Here is a 21,166-nt window from a genome sequence, read left to right as displayed (position 1 = left end):
AGGCATAAACCAAACCAGATGGTGTGCAATATTCAGTTCACTTTGTCAGGAAGCGTTCATACCATTTCCAAACCAACCTGTAGAGGCACCAGCTCAGTTTGCCATGGAACACAGTGTTGGTAGGTGGGTGGGTTTAGTGAAAGAAATACAGAGAGGCTTTCCCCAGATCACCCAAAGTTGGGCTGGAAGCAGCTGTTGTCAACTTCTGGTTGTGTTTAATATGAAGTCTTTCAGGAGAAGAAAGGTTCCTGTGCCAAACACGTAACTTCTAATGACCCTTCCATGGGATGGAAGAGCACGTGCCGCTCAGTGTTGCTATTGCTATAGGAGATGCAGCCCCCCTTCAGCTCTCTGATAAAGCTGTGCCTGATAAAATGTGTTTTATTTTGGCATTATTGTGTATTTTGCTCTTGTATGTGCTTGCTGGCCACATAAATGTCTAACGTTTTTAGTTTAGCTAAGTTACTAGCAGGGATATCTTGTGGCAGGAAGTCCTGTAGTGTATTTGCTCACTGTAAAAAACCCTGTTATCTGTTTGGAGTTTGCTGCTGTCTGATTTAATTAATTACATCATTAACTTCTTGAACAAAACAGGCCGAAAAGTTTTATATTCTACATGCTTTTAGGGGGCTTTGCCATGCCTTACCAACACATGGGGTTTAATAACCAAAGAGTGCTCAGCTTCATTAAGTGGTTCAGTAGAACTTGATAGCACAGAGGATCATGTTACCCGTCTGCTACCATTTCTGCCTGCAAACAGTTTTGGACTCCTGTGAAAAGAGAAAGTTGAGTTTTGCAGTGTTCTGAGTTATATTCCCCTTGTATTTGAAAAGAAGCACCTTGCAAATGGGATTCTGGCTGGTTATTATTATCTCTATATGTAGATAACTCTCGAATAATAATGTGTACAGGGATTTCTGATGAAGGATAGGGAGGAAGATGATTGAAGGCAGTTACAGATGGAAGTCACAGATTCCTCTTGTATGGTGACAGTTTCCAAGCTCTCTACAGCAGATTTTTCTCTGGCCTAATATGTAGTTTATCATATTTCTCTCACTTTTTATGACTGATTTATCTTTGCTTTGAGTTCTTTTTCTGAGAACGCTTACAGCACCCAGCAATGAATAAATGTAAATGATTATTTATGGTTTGTGGAAAATGACTCAGTATTTTCTTTAATTCATTATAGTGATGAGAGGATTTCTGTAGTATACAAATATGTTTATTTCAAATCGTTTTGTATGGTGTAGAAACCATTCTGTTGGCCACTGAGTCTTGTTTAAAAGAGCACGGGTATTGTTTCCAGTGGGACATATGGAATCCGTGCATTTTGGGGTGTATACTACAACCAGGTCAATTTGGGGCTTGCAGGCTTTTCTGCTGGGTTTGTTGCATATAGTGTTGTTGTTTTCTTTCTTTTGGGGGGACATGATCCAAAATGTAAAGCAAAACTTGTGGGAGGCATGCAAACCTACTGGCGTATCTGTTGAGAGTGGAAGGAAAAATGCTTCTTCAGACCCTTGTGAAGCAATATTGCTTAATTAACCCTACTTAAGCCCTACCTTGTGAAAAGGTTAATGGGATTTTTAATGACCTTAAGTGGTCAAGGCCTCAATTTTACATTTCTTCTGAAAGAAAATGGAAAATAGAACAAGAAAGCTGTTCAAACTTCAGTGAATCTGGGAAAAAATAGGTTTACAGCAACAGTTCAGGTCATTTCCTATTTCATTTGAAATGGTTTACCCATTCCTTACCTGGGATCCATTGGCATCATAGTGGCTATCTGATGCACCCAGTGGCCACTAACAGGATCTGTGTGTAGACTGCAGCTTTGCTTCCTGGCAGGGTGAAGGGTCCATTGCTCTGCAGTGACTTTGCATACAAAGAGCCAGAACGGAGATGCCAGAATGGAGATGCAGCACATCATACCCTCACCCCAACGCCTTCCCTAGTATTCTCTCTGTGTGGTACTGCTTCTCTCTTTCCCTCTAGAGATAAATACTTTATCAGTGCTCTTCTTTCTGCCTTCACAGGCACCAACTGCCCTTTCTTTGAACAATAGCTAAACTGGTCCATATCCAACTAAACTCTCACTATAGAATCATAGAATGGTTTGGGTTGAAAAGGGTCTTAAATTCATCTAGTTCCTGCCACAGGCAGGGACACATCACACTGGTTTTCATCTCTGATATCTGCTGCTTCTGTTTAAGACCCAAGGAACAGCTTGTACACCCAGTTTGTCTACCTTCCCCAGCTATACCCATAACTCTTGGGAAGGTCTTGTGTTGACCATGTCCCTAGCAGCTTGGGTTCAGCTGCAGCCCGTTATAGAGCACGGGCTCATTCTCTCTGTCTGATTTTGTGTCAGCCCAATCTCACTGCAGCTGTCTTTGCTTTGAAGTTTTGTGAGCACTTGCCTGGTTTTGGGTGGCTCTGACCTTGTTGTGTCATACTTGATTCTTCAATATAATCCTGTTCAAAAACTTATCAAGTTGTTGTTATTGCCACAAACAAGTGGTATAATATAAGTGCATCCATTTTTGAAACATTACTATTACTAGTAATAATTGTATTTCCATTCCCATTGTGCCGTCTGTCTGCATGTTTCACAGTGGTTTTCAGACCTCATTAATGAATGGAATCAGAATAATGGCTTTGGTGAAGTAGACAAATAGCGTTAATAAATTGAGAGTTTATTTTTGAAGCAAGGTTTCTCCAGCTGATCTAATCTGAGCTGCACCAGTAGTGCATATGGAGACAAAGGTGCTCAAGAAAATAGAATTAAATAGAGTCTTTAGGCTTTATCTCTTAAAGTCTAAAGACTTAAAGATCAGCTGATAGGTGATCGTTGCTTTTCCCATGATATAAACCCTAAGTTCTTCCTATATGCTTGCAAGAATGCCCATGATTAATTTACTTTGCTACTTGTTTTCATTAAGCAATTTCAGGTAATTTTCACACATTTACTTGAAAAGGCACTTGAGCTATAGGTACATATTGGGGTACATATTGGGCACTTGAGCTACAGGTACATATTGGGGTACATATTGGGCACTTGAGCTACAGGTACATATTGGGGTACATATTGGGCACTTGAGCTACAGGTACATATTTCAGGGTATTCTGACTATGAAAGGGCAGTAATTGTGCAGCTTATGTGGAAGATACCATGCATTAGTAGAGCTCTAGTAGAATTATGGCTGTTACTCTTCATGAGCTGGCCTCAGAGGGTGATACAGATGTTCTGCCTGGCAGAAAACATACACACCCATACATGCATAGTAATCACTGCATTGTAAGAGTTAATTAATAAGAGAGATATTGCTTGTGAACAGTCAATACAGCAATGCATTCATCCACAGGGTCAGGAAAGTGCATCCTTTGAATTTATCTAATTTAGTATATGGCAGAACACTTTGAGTGCTGCAGATGAAGGTATTAATTGCATTAAAAACCTGTTCATAATTAGGTTTGGAATGTAACTGTAATCCCTGGGATCAATGGATCCTGACACCTACCAAGTGGCGGGAGGGTAAAACCTTTTATAACCCCGATGAATGCTTGTGTGTGTCACATCCTTATTACACAGAAGAGTAGACGTTAAAGGTTGGGGAGTGGAACTCAGGTGCTGTACAATTTGAACTCACTGCAGTGGTGTCGTGTTTCGTTCCTTTGGGCCCATGTCAGCAGTGGCGTTGTCGTGGTTTAAACCCAGTCAGGTAATTCGTTCGCTCACTTCCCCCCCCCTTTCTTGCCCTCCCCCTACTCCCAGAGGGACGGAGAGGAGAATCGAAAAGAATGCAACTCCCACGGGTTGAGATAAGAACAGTTTAGTAACTAAGGTATAACACAAATCACTACTGCTACCACCAATGATAATAATGATAAAGGAAATAACAAGGGAAGAGAGTACTACACCTCAGCACCAGCCAACCGATAACTCGCCCCCCCCCAGCCCGACCAAGCACTGACCGATACCTCCTCCAACCCTGCAGTCCCCCAGCCCTTCCGGCTAACTCCCAGTTACATCCTGGGCATGACGTGCTGTGGTATGGAATACCTCTTTGGTCAGTTTGGGTCAGGTGTCCTGTCTCTGCTTCCTCCTGGCTTCCCCTCCTCCCTGGCAGAGCATGAGGCTCACAAAGTCCTTGGCCAAACCAAAACATCTCTATCAGCTCTGTTCCCGAGCTGAAAGTCAAAACACTGCACTGCACCAGCTACCAAGGAGGAGAAACATGACTGCTACTGCTGAACCCAGGACAGGCGTGATTGTTAGGAATTCCCTTGAAGCCAAAGAAGTGTTTCAGGATGCTGAATTTTGCATTATACTTTTGGGCTTGGCACTGGCAAGAGAGCAAAAGAATTAAGTTTCTTCTCAGAAGTCCATGGCATAAACTTTGGCTATTGCTTCTTTGTGGCATGTGAGCATCTCTCTGAAAGTGTGCATTCCTTATAGCTGGTGATCATATATATATATATATATATATATATATATGTATACGCATACATATGGAGAAGAATACAATTACTTTATGCAAGTCAAACTCAGGGGAATTAAACATGGCCACAGTCCCTTGTTCCAAAAGCACTCATTAAACCTTCAGGTTTTGAAAATGAAACTCTGTCCCCATAATGCTTTCTTTCTGCGTGAAAATAACCAGCAGAGAATCTTTCTTTACTACCTGAGGTAGGAGGCAGGTATACATATATTCCTGTCATTCTCTGTACATGTTGTATGTGTGCCTATTCTCACGCTCATTCAGACATGCAAACACTATGCACACAGAGCGCCAGCAGTACATGCGGTGCTTCCCGAATGCAGATAAGTACAGGCACAGTTCCTGTAGAACACGTGCATGCTGTATCCGTACAGAAAGACACTGTAACCTCAGAGTTTATTAAATCAAAAGGAGCATTTAAAAATTGCTTAACTTAAATGGTGTGTCACTTCAAGCTGATTTGTGGGAAGCTGTTAAATAAGTCTTCCTGTCTCCCCAAAAACACCCCAAGGATCAGTTCTCTAATGTACTGTTCTGCCATCAAATCTGTACAAACAAGTATAAATGTTTAAAAAGTAAAGAATCCTAATCAAGAGACGGGAGCCTTGCGCTGCTTAATAAATCCTGCCTTCAATTTATTTGTCTAGTATTACAAAGGCAGAGGAGATATCAATTAATATAGGCAAAGAGGACCCATAATTTATAATTAACTGGCAAGTGGTTTGTAACAAACAGCAGCACTGAATCTAATAGCCAGTAGAAAAATAACTAGTGTTGATTTGTCCCTCGGCAAATTAATAGAGTGCTTATCAATGACAGGGTTACATAAAACTGCTAAATAAATAATCATCAGTGAGTTAGAGTGAAGCAGATCTTTAACAAGCTTAATCTGAACCTCTTGACATCTGTAGACTATGAAGAGATTAAATACTAAGAAAGGGAAGCTGCACTATACACATTGTAAGCATGCTCGGTAGCTGTGCAAGATCATGTTCTTAGGTAATGAGAAATAAGGAAACATTTTTATTACAGAATTACATTGAAAAATGATTTTCATTATAATTAGACTGAAAATTATAAAAGGTATATCAAAGAAACGCTGAATTGGAATTAACCAGATGAGAATGGCACTACATCTCTGAGCAATGAAAACACATCAGCGCAGCCGGGTTTGATATATTTTTGGCTCAAGGATTTTTCTGGGGTTTATTACTCACCTTTGTCCATTCCTGGTTTCTGTGTCACTTCTGCTGATATTCCCTGGTAGCTCACTTAAATCATCGCAACAGCTAAGCAGTGCACCTGATTTTCAGAATGTGTCTTATTTATGAGCCTGGAGATATATATATATTGGATATAATTTCTAGACATGTTTTACTTTTATAAAGGCTTTTTGTGCAATAAGTCTATGTATGAAGGTCTCTCCAGTCCTTGCTTAATGAGAATATGAGTCAGTTTTGGCCTGGAAAGCTCACAGATCTCAGAAGACCCAGCTAGAGCCATGCTGGGGAGTCTTAAAAGGCTTTGTCTCCAAGTGGACATGTACAGCAATATTCTTCCCAAGGAAGGGGAGAGCAGAGGCTGTTTTTCATTGTGCTTGATGCACAGGGATTGGAGATGTAACACAGATCCTGTAGGGTCACCAGTAGCTCCTTGCGAGACAGCTGGTAACCGGTTTATGGCTGTGTCTCCTTTGCAGATGTTTTGGCATCAAGGAGGAAAGGGCTGTCCTCTCTAAGACAGCTCTGAATTAGACTGGAGCATGAATTCCAGGGAATTAATTACTCCTAGTTTTTTCTGGAGTGCTCTGTCCTTTCTCTGGCTCTGAGAAGAAAGGCATTTTAAGCCAGTGATACTGCCATCTCTTTGGGACAGCGAGGCAGTGTGCGAGCAAAGACAGAGCTGAGTAATTCCATCAGAAAGCTTTGTTGGAACTTCCAGGAGTTTGATCTGGAGCAGAACCTGACCTGCAGTGAAGGGCTGCAAGTCCGTTTTTGTGTGTGAAAGCAAAGCTGCCCTGACACAGGCGGGCAACATCTGGGGAAGAGCATCCTTTTGGGAGCTCACACCTTCTTGTCCATCTCTTGTAATCCCCCTCATCCTAAAGGAGCAGAAGGACTCCTACTGTATTACTACTCATTCAGGGGAAGTTTCTCTTCTAATCTTTTCAAACGTGACAATGAGGCAGTCCAGGTACCAGAGATAAGTAGCTTGATGAGTCTGAATTACCTTAGGTGGTGTTATGAATAGGAGCTAATCGTCTGTCTGCAGAGGAGATCTTCCTGGTGAGGAGACTAATTTCATCCTTTTCTAGCTTCATAGGTTTGGGGTGTGTGTTTGTTTGGATTAGGCTGTAGATTTCCTCAAACCTATTTATCGGTGCTAGCAAAGAACATTATGAGCAAAAGAAACGTTATCTTTACATCCAGCATCTCTTTTGCCCCTTTTCTAGACTCTTCTCCCTGTAAAGGCTGAGAAAGAGGGAATTTTTGGGACCCCACGTGCAACAAAGGCAATTTTTTCCTAGTGTAATCTCAATTTTCTCTCTCCCCTTCTTCTCCCCCCACAAAAGTTAAGCCTCTCTCAATATTGATAACACTATGTATTTAAAAGCAAGAAGCTTCTTCTTGCTTTGGGTTTGGCAGCATCTTAGCCTAATGCAGAGCAGGTCCACCCCTACTTAGCTCAGTGCAAGCTGAGTAGTATCTTTAAGATCACGTGCTGTGTATACTGCTTGGTTTATGTCTGTGTATCACTGTGATTTGTCACCCTCTGCTATTTTTTACAGATTGTTCCCAAATTTAGTAGAATCCTCCTCCAGCTCCTCCAACCGCAAAGAGCTGCCTGCTGGCACACAACTGTATCACTCACACTGGGTTAAATCAGGAACGAGCGAGTTCAGAAGAATGTATTTTTCTGTTGTGTAATATCATAGCATCGTGCTATTCTAGAACAAACTGTGCCATATATGTTTATGGGTCTGTTTATGGATCTCCATTCATCCTACATCAGGTGGGCCTAGAGACTGACAAATGTTTGTTTCCTTGGTAGCGGTTGTTTCACATCACGTCTGTGATGTCCAGATTCCTGTATGGGAGCAGGGTGCTGTTGCTATCCACCTCTACCATCTACTCTGTAGAGACTGTTTCTGGCCTCATAATTGTTTTGTGTTCCAGAGAGCACCTTTCACAGGAGCATATCATGAATCAAAGTGTGAGCTTTTGCAAGGCTGGAAGGAGTGTTGTAAGTAGGAGACGTTCTTCTGCTGTGTGTCAGGTTGAGCCGAGACAGACAGTGCACTGGAAAGGAGAGGTTTTCTGTGTGCAGTAACAGGTAGATGGTGATATGGAGCAGAATCTGTGGAAAAGAGGATGTTAACTGTGAAAAATACTACTTTGAGTGGGTGAGTGCCTGTGGAGACATGAGCAAGGAGATGGGGTACGTGGTGTACTGCGTTCTTCTCATGGCACTCATGCAGTGACTGCCCCAAAATTCAGCTTTTTGAAGTGGGGTTTGGGATATATATAGAAGTAATATATATATGTATATATGTGTGTGTGTGTGTGTATATATATATATACTTTTTTAATAAAGAAAATGTAGTAGCTTTGCACATTGCTGTCAACACTGTGGTAGGATCGCCCATGTCTAAGGTGCGATCAGGGAGGTTACAGGGCATTCATCAAAATCAAGCTGATGCAAGCATGAGTACTCCCAAGAATGAGGCCTTTTATGCTGGCAAAAATGCTGAAGGCTGAAAAGGGGCTAATTTATTTAAATTACCTGTATACATGTCAAGCCCCATAGTTTTTCCAGAGGAAGCTGACAATTGCAAGTTAAAGAAAGCTTTTCTTAAACATAACAACAAAAACCTAAGAGAGAAGGTTACACCAGGAAGCCCGAGCACCTGAGACAATAAGCATCTGTAGGGATGCAGATGCACAAAAATCCAGTTTTCTGCTATTAAGCTTTTAAATGTCAGTAAATGGCAGTTTAGTAGTTCATTTGCTAATAATGATTACATTTCTCATTAAAATGTTTCCATCATTATTCTTCAGGTAGAAAAGTGTAATTCAACGATTGTTACATCAATTATACTTAAAAAGCTCATTAAAATACTGAAATATTATCTCTCATAGCCAGAGTACTTTAAGAGTACTGTACTAATTACAAACGGAATAAACTCTTGTAATATCAACCCTTTGAATTGATGCCTTATAAATTCTTAATGCAAAGCTAACATATAAAGTGTAAATCAAATATATAGATCCAATAAAACAAAACCTTTTTAATCTTGTTTTACCTTCAGAAGGGTTCTGATTATTGTAATTAAATAATGCATGATATAATAAAGATCTAGGATGTGTGATTATTTCATTGGCAATTGAATATTGGTGCTTTTTTATTTATGCGAGCAATTTATCATAGGCAATATGCATCAAGCATTAAAATATTGATACAATTATACCTATCCTGCTGAACCAATAAAGAAACCTGTGACATGGTTCTGCTGATGATACAAGGATGGTTTGAAATCCTTGTTAAATTTTAATATTCTGATGTGCTGGGTTATGCTAATTCTGGTACAGAATAATATCTCGTGTATCTGCTCTTCTGCCTTTATTTGTGTGCGATTACAAATCCAGCTTCACTTAGCATGGATCGCAAGTACCGCTTTGCTTGCTGCTCCATTGGTCACTCCTAGGAAGAAGCGTTAAAAGACAGCTTTGATTTTCCCTTTTGAGAGTGGAATATTTTGCTATAAATACAACTGTTTAATTCTGCTGCTATTTGCTGTTATTGTGTCTAAGAGTTTTGCAAAGGCCTCTGGCCCAAGTCAGGAATAACTTGCCTGTAGTCAGTGGATTTAGTAAGACTGGTTTCAAAGCAGATGCGTTTTCATTATTGTCCCACTTTCTTAAGCCTACTATCACGGTGTCAAGATGAAACATGAAAGGAACAATCAGCTTCTTTCGGTTGGAACAGCAAATGCCAGGTCAGATGTAAATTGTGAAATTGGGCAGAATTTCCATATCTTTAATCTTCTAAACCTGGTTTCTTTGTAAAGGAACTAAAAAGCTGTACTTAATAGGCCAGTAATTATTTTGCCACTTTCATGCAGGTAAGCTGCGGTGCAGAGGACTACGTAAGGCTGTCTACTGAGCTAGCCTCGTCAGTCAGTTGAAAGTAAGCGTATACTTAACAGCCCACAACCAGAGCACTGGGTGCCCACCTTCATTTGCTATTTCAGCCAAGTCAACTGTCATGTAGAGACTTGTATCTCCTTGAACAGGGTCACGCTGCCGAAGTTTGTACAGGATGAACCTATCCCACCATTCACATGGTCTAATTAATTTTTTGAGGGAACATTCCCAGCATGTGACACGTTTTAACAGCACAAAGAAAACAAAATGGCCTAAACCAAATAGTTGCATCTGTGCTGGCTTTCAGAAATGCCCTTTGGTTATCACTGTTCTTTCAAGTGAGGAAAGAAATTGCAAGCTTCTGAATAAACAGCAGCAGAAAGATCAAAAAGTGCCAGCAAAACATAAGGATTGTATAGCTATGGGTGAAATGAAGCCCATTGCTGAGGGTCATCCTTGAACAGATTCAGGATTTTCAGAGCCCCAGTAGTGAGTTTTTTACTTCATGAAATTATAAACCCATCATTTACATGTCTGATTCACCACGTTGATGAGCACAGCCTGCAAAGTGTTGAACACTCGGTCCTCTTTATGCTCAATGAAGGAAGAAAGCATTTAGTATCCTAGAAAATCAGAAGTTCTGGTTTTCCATAGCTCACCATGAACTTAATCATGGGGTTTCGCATTCTCATAAGAGAATTTTTCTCCTCACTAGATGTACTTGTTTTTCCTCAGTAGATACTGCCTGATCATCACAAGTGTTTCTGTGTTATATTTACGAGCTCCTAGCTTAAATTAAAATCAAGCTGTCAGAATGAATAGTCCAATGACCAACAGCTGGTATCAAGGCAACTACTGAATTTCAGATAAATATAACCTAAGTGGGTAAAGAGGAACGTTTGAATATCAGGGAGTTTTTAAATCCAAAATTGAAAGCTTTCATGGAATAAATAATGGGAAAAAAAGAGAGTTAGTTAATGAAGTAGTTTGCTTGCTAATTGAGTTTAAAAAATGCAGTAATTTGTAGGCATATGCTGGTGTTTATGGTTAATTCCTGTTTCCCTCGCCCCCAGCTTACAGCCAGGAACTATGAAGGGACCACATAATCACAGTGCTGTCACATGGATGACAGTCTGAGGACCCCATGCCTCTACCCACTTGCAATTTGTGGCCACTTTAATGCCATTACTACGTGTGCATATTACCCTTCTGTATGTACATATGTAGGAGCATCAATGTTCTAAAGCAAACGGGTGGTGATGCTTGGTAGATAAGACTATTTTCATTCTCATGTCCATGTATATGCCTTGTTTGAAATTGTTTTGCTCCTTGGTCTGCGTTGTCTCTCTACTGCAGTTAATTGGGTGATGGTTGAGAGAAAGGAATTGGTAACGTGTAGCTTTGAATCATTCGTTGTAAAGAAATAAAGATTCTTGGGGCTTATTAGCACTGGGAAATATATTAATGGTTTACGTGTTCAAGTAGCAGCCTGTACTGCAAATGTGCACCTTCCAATGTAGGTACTTTTTCTCTATGAAAGTAGCTGATTTAGTCAGAAAGGTGACAGTTAGGACTCGTTGCGGGAGGAATTTTTTGCATCTTTGCAGAGTGACTTTTTTTTCCCTGTACTTTACCATAGTGGCTGTCCATCACAGTTGTTATGTATGCAGGCTGAGTGAGCCCGCGGGGGATCCTAGTTATTTACACTCTTTTTCAAGCTTCGAAGCTGTTATAATCATTCGCTGTCAACTTTGTGCTGACACTGAATTTTACTTTGTGGTTTTTTATGCTTGGTTTGGGTCTAAAATACTGGCATCCATACCCTCCACTGTAATTCTATGGGTGACTGAGTTGACCAGCAATATACAGTATTACTAACGGAGCTTTAGAAACCTGCTGCATATGGAGATTTCAGGATTTGTTGATTGTGGACAGTAAACAAAGTCCCCAGGCTTTACGCTTTTATCCAAGTGGTGGCCCTCAGGAATAAGCTGTGTACCGTGTTTCATCTCGTTGCATTTTCATCTGTGGAAGAAAAAAAAAGTAAATATTATTTTCCTTTCCTCCAAAGCTGCAGAGTTAGAGCAGGAAAACTTTTTTCCATTGCATTTTTGATTTTCATACTCGCTTGTTTTTCTCCAGGCCTGTGTTTTAAGCAATGCATATTTGTCTGTGATCACCATATGTTTAGCATGAAGCTGCAGATAGTAGCGGAGCTGGTAATGGGCTAATACTTCAGATCCAAATTGAAATAATGTGTTGTGTGAAATGTTGGGAATAAATTATCATGAAAGAGCATGCATTGACGAATATATTGGGTTTTTACACCCTTTTAGGTTTAGAAAGGCAAATTTTCATGCTTGTGCTTGAATGTCTTTGGTCTGCAGTACAGCGAATAAACTTCTTTCGTGTGTGCACTAAAACCTTTCCCTTATGAACAGGCCTCTTAACCTCAGATGCCATCACACTGCCTGATTCCTGCATGGTTAAAGGGGGAAATATTCATGTCCAAGTTACTGGCTCCCATATGAAATTTCAGGTGCTCTGGGGCCCAAAGGGAGCGATTGCACAAAATGATACGACCCTGTTCTTAACTGGACTTGAAATAAAACTGGTCAAGGAGCTTGTGTGCTTGGTCAATGTAATAACGTAGACAAATAATTACTGAGCAAATCAAACACACTTACACTTCAGATGATTTTGAAATATTATCTATAATCGGGCACTTCTGTGCTAGGAGGAAAGGTTAATAAAGTAATTTAAAAAAGATTGTGTGGAGTATTGCAGAAGCAGAAGAGGACTGGTGATCATAATTGTTAATCTCCTGAAACACCAGTCCTCTACTGCACCAGGCGTATATTTTAGTACAACTCCGTATTGTTCATTCCACTTATTACTGTATTATACTGCTTAATTACCTTTTGTAAGAAATCTTATTTTAGTTTTCTTTAATAACAACTAATACTGATGGAAATATGTCAGAAGAAAAACTGTTTCAAAGTCCTACCTGCTAAGGGTTGAGATTAATACATTTGCAGTAGATAGATGTTTGGAGGCTGAGTGACTACAGAAACTCTGTTGTGAAATACCACAATAATGTGGGTAAATACATCTTCCACTACTCTGTTTCTAGCACTGTTGAGCGTGGATGGAGCCTAGCAGAGAATACAACAAGAAAGAGTGAGGTTTTGCTTTCTGGTAGCTGTGATTAGTTCCTTTGAACCACACAGTTCATGATATTTCAGATAACCAGGATAAGATTATTACTTTTCTTTTAAGGCAAAGAAATGGAGATACAAGCTTAAGCAAATGAATGCTCTGTGTGCAGAAACACCTCATCTTAGTTTTAAGCTGTCTGTTGTTTACCAATGCTGTTACGTTCCTTAGGTAGAACCTTACTGAATGCAGCTGAAATTCATGCAGCCATCATGAAGCTGTACTTGGGCTCACAGTGGTTGAGGTTATAGAGATAGCTAAAGGTTATGGAGCAATTGGGAAGTTAGAATCTTCTTACCCTCATCCAGTGTCGATGAATGGGACTGCTGTGCCATTTTCTGGAGATGCCACAGGTTGTGCTGGTAGCAATTGTGTAGGTCTCTCTTTTGGGAAGCCGGTGAGTTTTGAGATGGACATTTGTAATTTTGGCAGGAAAATGTTGTTCACACAGCATAACTTCACTGCCACTTGCCAATCCTGGTCATTCATGGCAAGAGAGAAAGAAAGAGAGGAGGAGTTGTGTGTGTGTGTGGTTTTTTTTCATGAGTTTGGGTTCATCTCTCACTCCTTTAAGTGTAGCTTCTCCTAGATACTGAAATGCTTCCATCAAGATAAACCCAGAAGCCTTCCTGTGGCCATATACATTGCTAGCTACCCCACCAGTATCTCTGTGCCCACTGCTCATCTTTAACCCAGAATGTCACATTTACCTTGTAAATGGAGCAGAAGGTATGTAGCAGTTTGAAATGTGGAGTCTACTGCAATTCCTGTTGTCTCCTGTGCCATTTGCCTCCTCTTGGATGGCTGTTTCCAGAAATACAGTGACAGCAGCTTGCAGCTCCTGCAGAATACTTCCCCTGATTTATGGTAGCGTGGCTGCTGGTCAGGGTAGCAGGAGAACCAAGATGATGAATATAATGGTAAATATTTATAACAGTGAGTTTATTGTGCACATATTACTATGGCTTGAATTGAAAGAAGTCTACTGCAAGCAGACGTGACTTTGTGAGAGAAACACAGGCCTGTTCCCCATCTCCAGGGGATATAATCCTGAGGATGTCTCAACAAATTGTTTTCTCTAGCGCATAATTTTGGCTGGTAGCAACTAATGTTGAACGAGGATACGGCTGTTTCTTGCATCTTCTTTAAAAATTCACCTGAGTGATTCAGTTCTGGTCGAAACAGCTTCTTGTTCTCTCATTTATAACACAAATATCTGAGTATGGTGTTGAGCTTTGTCATCTGCACAGTTCTATATCAAGATTGGAGTTTCCATGTAACCGTTGGTAGATATAAGGTATGCAGGTAGGGAAGGAAACTGGATAACATCTATATGGGCTTTACATAATTAAGGCCAGAGCACAGCACAATGGGACTTTCTTTTTTGCAAATGAGAATCCAGAATTTCACACTCTGAATATCTGAGTTACAATACACTGAACAGGGTAGAAAAGCAATATAGTCATAGTAATTACTTTCATCTGGCAAAATATTTCAGTCAGCAACGACTAGCAATAAAGTCAAATGATCACCTTTAGTATATCTGTTACAAAAACAACTCTCTCAAATCAGAACAGCTTAAAATAGCCACTGGAATATAAAGCATCAGTTCTGGAGTCACACATTGCTTTCCTGTTTTCACGGGCTGTGGTACGCTCCAAACAATTGGCTTGAAATGCAAGGGATGGTTTCAGGCAAAGGGGGGGAAATTACTTCAATTAAAGATGCCTAAATGAAGAGAATACTATCCATCATGTTGCTACAAAAATAAAATCTAGTTTTTGGGCATTTAGGTTTTATACAAATCACTTATATCCTCTTTAAAAGAGATCTTTTTATTATTTTTTTTTTAATATATAAATATAGTGAATGTGAAACACCATTAATCCAGTAGTAATATCATCTGATAGTAGTTAATCCCTTCTTAGGGATAGCTTTGCCTGGTCCTTTGGAATATAGAAATGTGCTTTTACTGTTAGGCATTTTGTTCAAGCATCAATCAGTTCTTAATGCTTAATTGTCTTCTTTTTTGCCCCCTCTATAAAAGACCACCAAGTAAAATGAATACTGTCTTCAAAGGTATTTCCTTGGGAGTCTTATTACATTCCTTAGCCAGTCATTTTGTATTCTAAGGTTATGGATCAAGGGCAGTGCCATGCCTGTGGTTTGGACTTGGCTATCTGCTGTGACAGGATGATGCAGACGTACCAGAAGATCCTAATCTGTCAGAGGAAGTCTATTAAGTTCAAGCCCCTAAGCTGTCTCAGCCAAATCAGTGATACCAAACTTACATTTGTTTTTGTGATGACCATTCATTTTGGTCAAATGAAGAAATTGCTAGTGTGGGTTTTGTGGCTCCAGGGGTGAAATCTATGAATGTCACGTATCTTTTAGAGCCTCTGCTCTCTCTGAAACATCATTGGGAATGCTTTTGAATGGGGGGGGTGTGTGAAAAAAACCCCAACGCACAACCATTTTTATTGCAGCTGTTTATAAGTCACCTTGATGATAAAAAGTTGGGGAAAAGAAGCATTAACTTCTATAGAAATAATTCTTTTTGCAGAATAATAGATAAGGTTGGGAAAAAAGCTAGGCTGTCTGCAGACAACTGTGTAGCAGGAAGAAAAAGCAGGTTTGAAATACATCCGGAAAGATTCATTGTGTTTTAAAATGGTAGCAAGCACTGTTACAGACTGTGGACCTTAGACTTGTTTGGAAAGCTGGGGACCTGGCTGGTTTTGAGGTCCCCTGAGTGCAGGAGACTGAATAAGAGAAAGAAGTATTTTCCTGATATTTTCCTAATTTCATCGATGTAAATACAGTTTTTCAATTTGTTTAAATATCCACCATTATATACTAAGACATGTATCAGATTAGACCATTTTGTGCTGATTTAGCCATAGAATTAAAAATACAGGGTAGATTTGGGCCATTTTGGGGGAGATAAGAACAAATTTCTTATTTTGTAGCTTTTGAGCTCCAAAGCATTTTCTGTCTCAATAGTATTTGATATTACTCTTTCCTTCTCTCTCTTTTGGCAGATTGTAAGGTAAAATTTGGTCCCTATTGAAGTCAGATTTTGGCCATACGCTTCAGTGAGATCTAGTTTACCTTCTGTACATAGTCCCTATTTGGCTGCTGCTTGTCTGGTAAGCCTTCCACCAAGGAAGATCTGAACTTGTGAATCCAGGGTGAATCCACATGATTTAGTGAATCTAAAGTATTGTATTTGGTTATGTTGGGAGTTTTCATCACTTCAGTGGGGCCATGCTCAAAGTAAAACTTGCAGACCAGATCAAGCAATAAATGGCAACATTGGGTTAACCTTCGATATGCGAAGAGATTGTGTGTGCAGTTGTGTAGGTTGGGAAGGTGTTGTATCCCTCTGAAACGTTTCTGACACTTGGCTCAGCTTTTAATTTGTTCTGTTTTCCTTCTGGGTGGGGCTGGTTAGAAAACTGCAGTCAAAACCATTGCATAAAGGGTGTGGAAAAGAGGAAAGCAAGATCTGGTGGTTAGAAAACGTGAGTTTGATTATGCCATGCTGCACCCCAGCTTTATGAGCTCCGTTCTCCTACTGTTTAGTTAGAATTCTCACCATGGGAGAGTCTTATTTATAAGTTTATGTGGCTCTCCACTCCTCTTCCCATTCCTTTTGACCCTGCTCCTGTTCTCTCCTCCTCCCTGGTTGCCAGCTACTCTACTTAAGCCAGCTAATTCTTCAGGAGGGCCTGTTTCCTCAGGAATGTGAAATGGCTTTCAAAATCCTGAGCTAATTCACCAAGTTCCACAACTAGCAATAACATCTGGATGCAAAATGTGTGAATGGAAAGCTGCTGCGAGAGGGATTAGGGAATAGATATAGAATGGAAAAAAAACCAAACTACTCAGGCTTTTTTGGTCACGTTTTGAAAAGTAGGCTATGTTTAGACTAATGGGGCTTTTTTTACCTAGGAAATTACACTAGAAAATTAATCTAATGAATGCCTTTCCTGCATAAGGGTAAGATAAACATGATTTTTAGGTTTTTTATAGCCAAATAATTTCAGAACGTGATGCATACATAAAAAGGAAGTGATTTTTTTGTGTACTTGCCTTTATGTAAAAAGGTACAAGGTGTGTCACTTCTCCTGGGTCTCTCAAAATGGATCGCTGACTGTGAGAGATAGTAATTAATACACATTTTTGCGCAGGAAAATCAAGTTTGCAAAGATGTAGTTAGGGCCATTTGCTTCCAGAAAGGTAACATCGGAAGGAGAAAAAAGAGAAATATTTTTTAATTGTAGAAAGTGCTGAGTTATTTAAAAAAAAAAAAGGAATTTAATTTAAAAGCTAACCTTCCAAAACTTTATTCGTGTGCCTGCCCCTTTGTTCTCATCAATGCCTTCACTGGAAACACTGTTGTGAAGCCTAATAATAGGCAATGCCAGCACCAACTGTGTAAGTTCCCAAACAAGTTGGGCCTGAACTGTATGTTTGAAAACCAGCTTAAATTTATCCCCGTGCTCAGGAACCTGCAGGACTGTTGCCTGTCTCTCATCCCCATTCAGAGGGATATTAGCATGCATCAAGCTAAGGTGTGAATTTACAGCATCGTCGCAACACCGTGCTAAGTCTCAGTCACACTTTTAAGCTTGCACTGAGAGCACCTTTGCGTGGTTTGCTTTAGCAGAAGTGGTTTCGGGGTGCATCTGCAATGCAGGTAAAGATGTGCCTGAAATCAGTGTGCCTGAAGTCCACTGTATGCAGATGGCCTTGCAGACATCTCATCACAGGGACCGCATCAATATTAACGCTGCTTCCGGCTTCTACTTTTGGAACCATGTATAGCTCAGCACTGCCACAGCTGCACTGCTGCCAGTTTAAAGGTGCAGTGTAGCCTGCTCTCACCCTGAAATGTGCTTCCTGTCTGCACTCAAACACCGTCTTCTCTGGACCAGTTTGGACATGAGTCGCTAAGCACTGTGGGTTTACAGTTGATCTACAGAGTATGTCAAGCGAAAAAGGCAAGGCTTCACCATCCTTTGGTGTAAGGTCAAGCACATAGGTGGTTCAGTCTAACCTAGGCTGAGCTTGCCTATCTGAGTAGCCCAGATTAGGTTAGTGGGTGTTTCTGCCAAGGTCAGCAAAGCATTTCTCTGTCCTGGCTTTGACAAACTGGTGCTCTGCAGATCCACCTGCTGCTTCTGCAGTGGTTGCAGAAGAAAAAGGAGATTCCATGTTGCTCTGTGGGCTGATACGTATTGGAAAATGCAATGTTCAGCTAAGTGGAAAAAAATCGGAGATCAAACCCCAAAATCAAACCTGCAGCACATTTTTGTTGCTGTCTTTGTGCTTCAAAAAAAATTATCTGTTCTCAAAATTAAAATGGTAGAAACCAAGCTGGTGAGCTCGCTCTAAAATGACATGTAAAGGTATTCCAGCTAACCGCTTCTGCCCCCCCCCCCAAAAAAAAAGCAAGAAACTGGGAAAAAATTCCCATCTCAGATTCCAGCAGATTGGACTGATCCCTCATATTTCGTCTTTCCAGTCACTTGGATGTGGTGGTTAATCATTCATGCGTGTTTTGAAACTGAAGTTGCTGATTTTCTGCTTTGGACTGCATTTAGAGCAATCTGAGGGATGCTGTAACCCCGATTAGCTGGCTACCCTGGAGTGAAAAAGTGTCTTGCTACTGCAGAGATGTTGTGGGTACTTTGGGCACCCCTTGGAAACCCCCAGGAAAGTCCTTGCACTCCATTCCTGAATGAGCACAAAGAAGAAGTTCCCAAGACAGTTTCCTGTCAGGCAGAATACCCTGTGATATCGGTTCTTTCTGATTGCTCCTGCAGACTGGAGAAAAACCCTGTTTGTTTTTAAAGCCCCCATGTATGTGTACAGAACTGATTTGAATAATTTTAAACAAGTAGCAATATACGATATTGTTGCTTATGGCAGTTGAACAACTAATCTGCTCGATGCAGTGATACTAAATACGCTTCAGAGAGCGTGTGTCAGTCGCCCGGTGTGTGTGTTAGAGCTCTTCAATAAGGCTTTAGTTATTTCAAGTCAGTATTTTCCCTTAGAATCCCCCCAGCTAGAAAATAAAATGAAAAGCCAAGCATCAACCTTGCATTTCAAATATAAACTGGAAACAAACCCAATTTACAATTCACTCGACGAAAATAGTTCTCTTCTGCTATAATTCAATTCACATTTGGTTTGTTTGAGGATTCATGTATTATAACCCTTCTTGCTCGCACTTTGGAGTATCTTTGTTTGTTGCATCCACTAAAGCTGAGTTTTATTTCTTTTATTGTTATCATCTTTATTTTTCTGGGTTTACATTGTAAGTGGAGGCCTCCCCCTCCCGACAAGACCTTCCACCTGAGGGCAGCACAGTCATCAGCTCTCACTAACTTACGCAGAGTCAATCTTTCTCATTCCAGTCCAGCTTCATCGCAGTTCCAGGTCAGGTTTTGTTTTAATCCCCCCCTTACATTGTTTGCAATAATGAGATATGATCACTCTAACTTTTCAAACCTTTCAACTTCATTTGACTGGGAGCTGCATCCTTTACTTTACGTTAAAATATAGAGAATTTACCTCTGTTGTTCCCTGTGCCATTATAGCGTACAGCATCTTTCTTTGTCTTACCTTAATGTATTAATGCTAGAAGTAGCATATGCAGAGTGAGGTGCTAGGAAGGGCTGGATATCACTATGAAGATGTATGCTTTTAACTTCATGCTATTCCAAATGAAACTGAACCTTTTTTTTTTTTCCTCCTATTCTGAGATTTCTTCTCTTAAAGTGGATGCTGACAGTGCAAGAGGTAACACCTTTCAGCAGGTAAAATATGTTGTTATGGAAGGGATGTATGGCAGGGCTGCTGACAACAATTAGCACATGCTACTCATTAACAAATGGAGTTTACAACTGAGCCGAAATGGCAGGCTGCCATCAGTGTGATAGTTACGGGGCAGTTTAATTTCTAACGAATGTGAGCACTGGATTAGTAACAATATTCAACAAAATGCTGCCTGCATTCTCTTATGGCTTTCATTACCAAATTGAAAATCTGTGTAGATTTCTGAAAATTACTTTTAAATGTAGCCAATCTCCTCGACTGCAAGGCTTGATTTGCTGGTGAGGGAGTCCTGCTGTGAGATTTTAATGAAAGATCATAGTGCCCCTCCAAGACCGTCAAAGAGCTATGGGCCCTAAAAGACCTGAAATAATCTGTTTTACTTTTAATGGCAGCCATTTTATATTCATTAAGATCAAAATGCAGTTTTGCAGGCAAATTGCAAAGCTGTTCCACTCACAGCTTGAGAACCTGGAGGCCCTACAGCTTTTTATCTTGTTCATAAGCAAATATGCAGTTAATATCTTTTAATATGCTTTGATGCTTGGTACCTTATGGGTACATTGTACTGGAGGTTAGAGAACTGCATGTTTCTTTGGCAGTGCTAGCAACGAACTAAAGCACTAGTCCTTTTATTTCCATAATGGCAGAAGAAATGAGTCTTTTTTTTGCCTTTCCCCCCCTTTTTTTTAATACGAGCTCTGCTCAAATAAATTGTAAAGCACGGTGTAGTATATGTTCAGGGTCTCGTCCAAGGCACCTTTTTTTCACTACATTCCATCTGTTGGTGGTTCTTATTATTTAAATTTATACGGCCACATTATTTAAATGTAAACAGCCAAATAAGATAGGATCAAATCATTGGCATCTGGGAACTGTGCTCTTATCCTCTTTGATTGTGAGGTTGTGTGCATTAATAATGGAGTTCTAAAGACTGTGATTCCACCTGATATACTGTATGACCTTAACAGTTGTGATTTTATCAGGGTTTCACTGTATGAGAAAATGAAGATATTTTGCAGCTCATTTCTGGCAAGGTTAGTTTGCATTACCTCCTGTCCAGAGTAACTCTGATTTTGTGTGTGTGTGTGTGTATTTTAAGTATGATTTTGGTCCTTGATTGCTGTGTTTCTGCTCATGTTACAAATTGCATTCCCTCAGATTGTTTTCAGTGAATGAACTTTACTTTCACGCTATGTGTGTTGGTTTAATTGCATGCTTCGAGTGATGCGTTGTCATCTCATTGCGAGTTGTGGCAAACTTATCACTGGTGGGCACAATTCTGCTCTGCTCTGAAGATGTAGCTCAGGATCTAGGGTTGCAAAGAGGAAGCCCCTCACTGGAACGGGACAGTGGGAAAGGTACTTAAATAAGCACCCTCTCTGAAGGATGGAAGTATGCAGAAGTTTGTTGTGGTGAGCATTTTCTGTATCTTACCTATAGGGTAAAACTTAACTTTTC

At 40.3% G+C, this 21,166-nt stretch overlaps 3 long non-coding RNA genes across 4 annotated transcripts in view; 1 reads left to right on the top strand and 2 right to left on the bottom strand.

The window, feature by feature from the left end:
• LOC133273328 (uncharacterized) overlaps window positions 1–21,166 on the top strand; it is a 518,549-nt gene that overhangs the window by 290,280 nt on the left and 207,103 nt on the right. The gene's annotated exons all lie outside the window — the stretch shown is intronic.
• LOC133273326 (uncharacterized) lies at window positions 5,111–16,788 on the bottom strand. 2 transcript variants are annotated; one of them, XR_009744740.1, is made up of 3 exons: window positions 13,570–16,788; window positions 11,523–11,668; window positions 5,111–6,961 (listed from the first exon to the last, which is right to left on the bottom strand). It is a non-coding gene; the product is annotated as an uncharacterized LOC133273326 (long non-coding RNA). The 2 variants fall into 2 exon arrangements; XR_009744741.1 differs by having other exon boundaries at window positions 11,537–11,668; window positions 13,570–16,787.
• The window catches only part of LOC133273325 (uncharacterized), an 8,894-nt gene continuing 5,575 nt past the window's right edge, over window positions 17,848–21,166 (bottom strand). Inside the window, exons 2-3 of the long non-coding RNA XR_009744739.1 lie at window positions 21,143–21,166; window positions 17,848–18,509 (exon numbers count right to left, since the gene is read on the bottom strand). The exon at window positions 21,143–21,166 is cut by the window's right edge and continues 90 nt beyond it. This is a non-coding gene — a long non-coding RNA (uncharacterized LOC133273325). The remainder of the gene's footprint in view (window positions 18,510–21,142) is intronic.

The sequence above is a fragment of the Pezoporus flaviventris genome, unplaced genomic scaffold (genome assembly GCF_033815535.1).
Source record: "Pezoporus flaviventris isolate CSIRO_AGI_PZ_B2104156 unplaced genomic scaffold, CSIRO_AGI_Pfla_v1 ptg000031l, whole genome shotgun sequence".
In the NCBI taxonomy this organism is placed as follows: domain Eukaryota; kingdom Metazoa; phylum Chordata; class Aves; order Psittaciformes; family Psittacidae; genus Pezoporus; species Pezoporus flaviventris.
The sequence above is the reverse complement of the archived record's forward strand: the minus strand, read 5'-3'. Positions and strand labels throughout refer to the sequence as shown.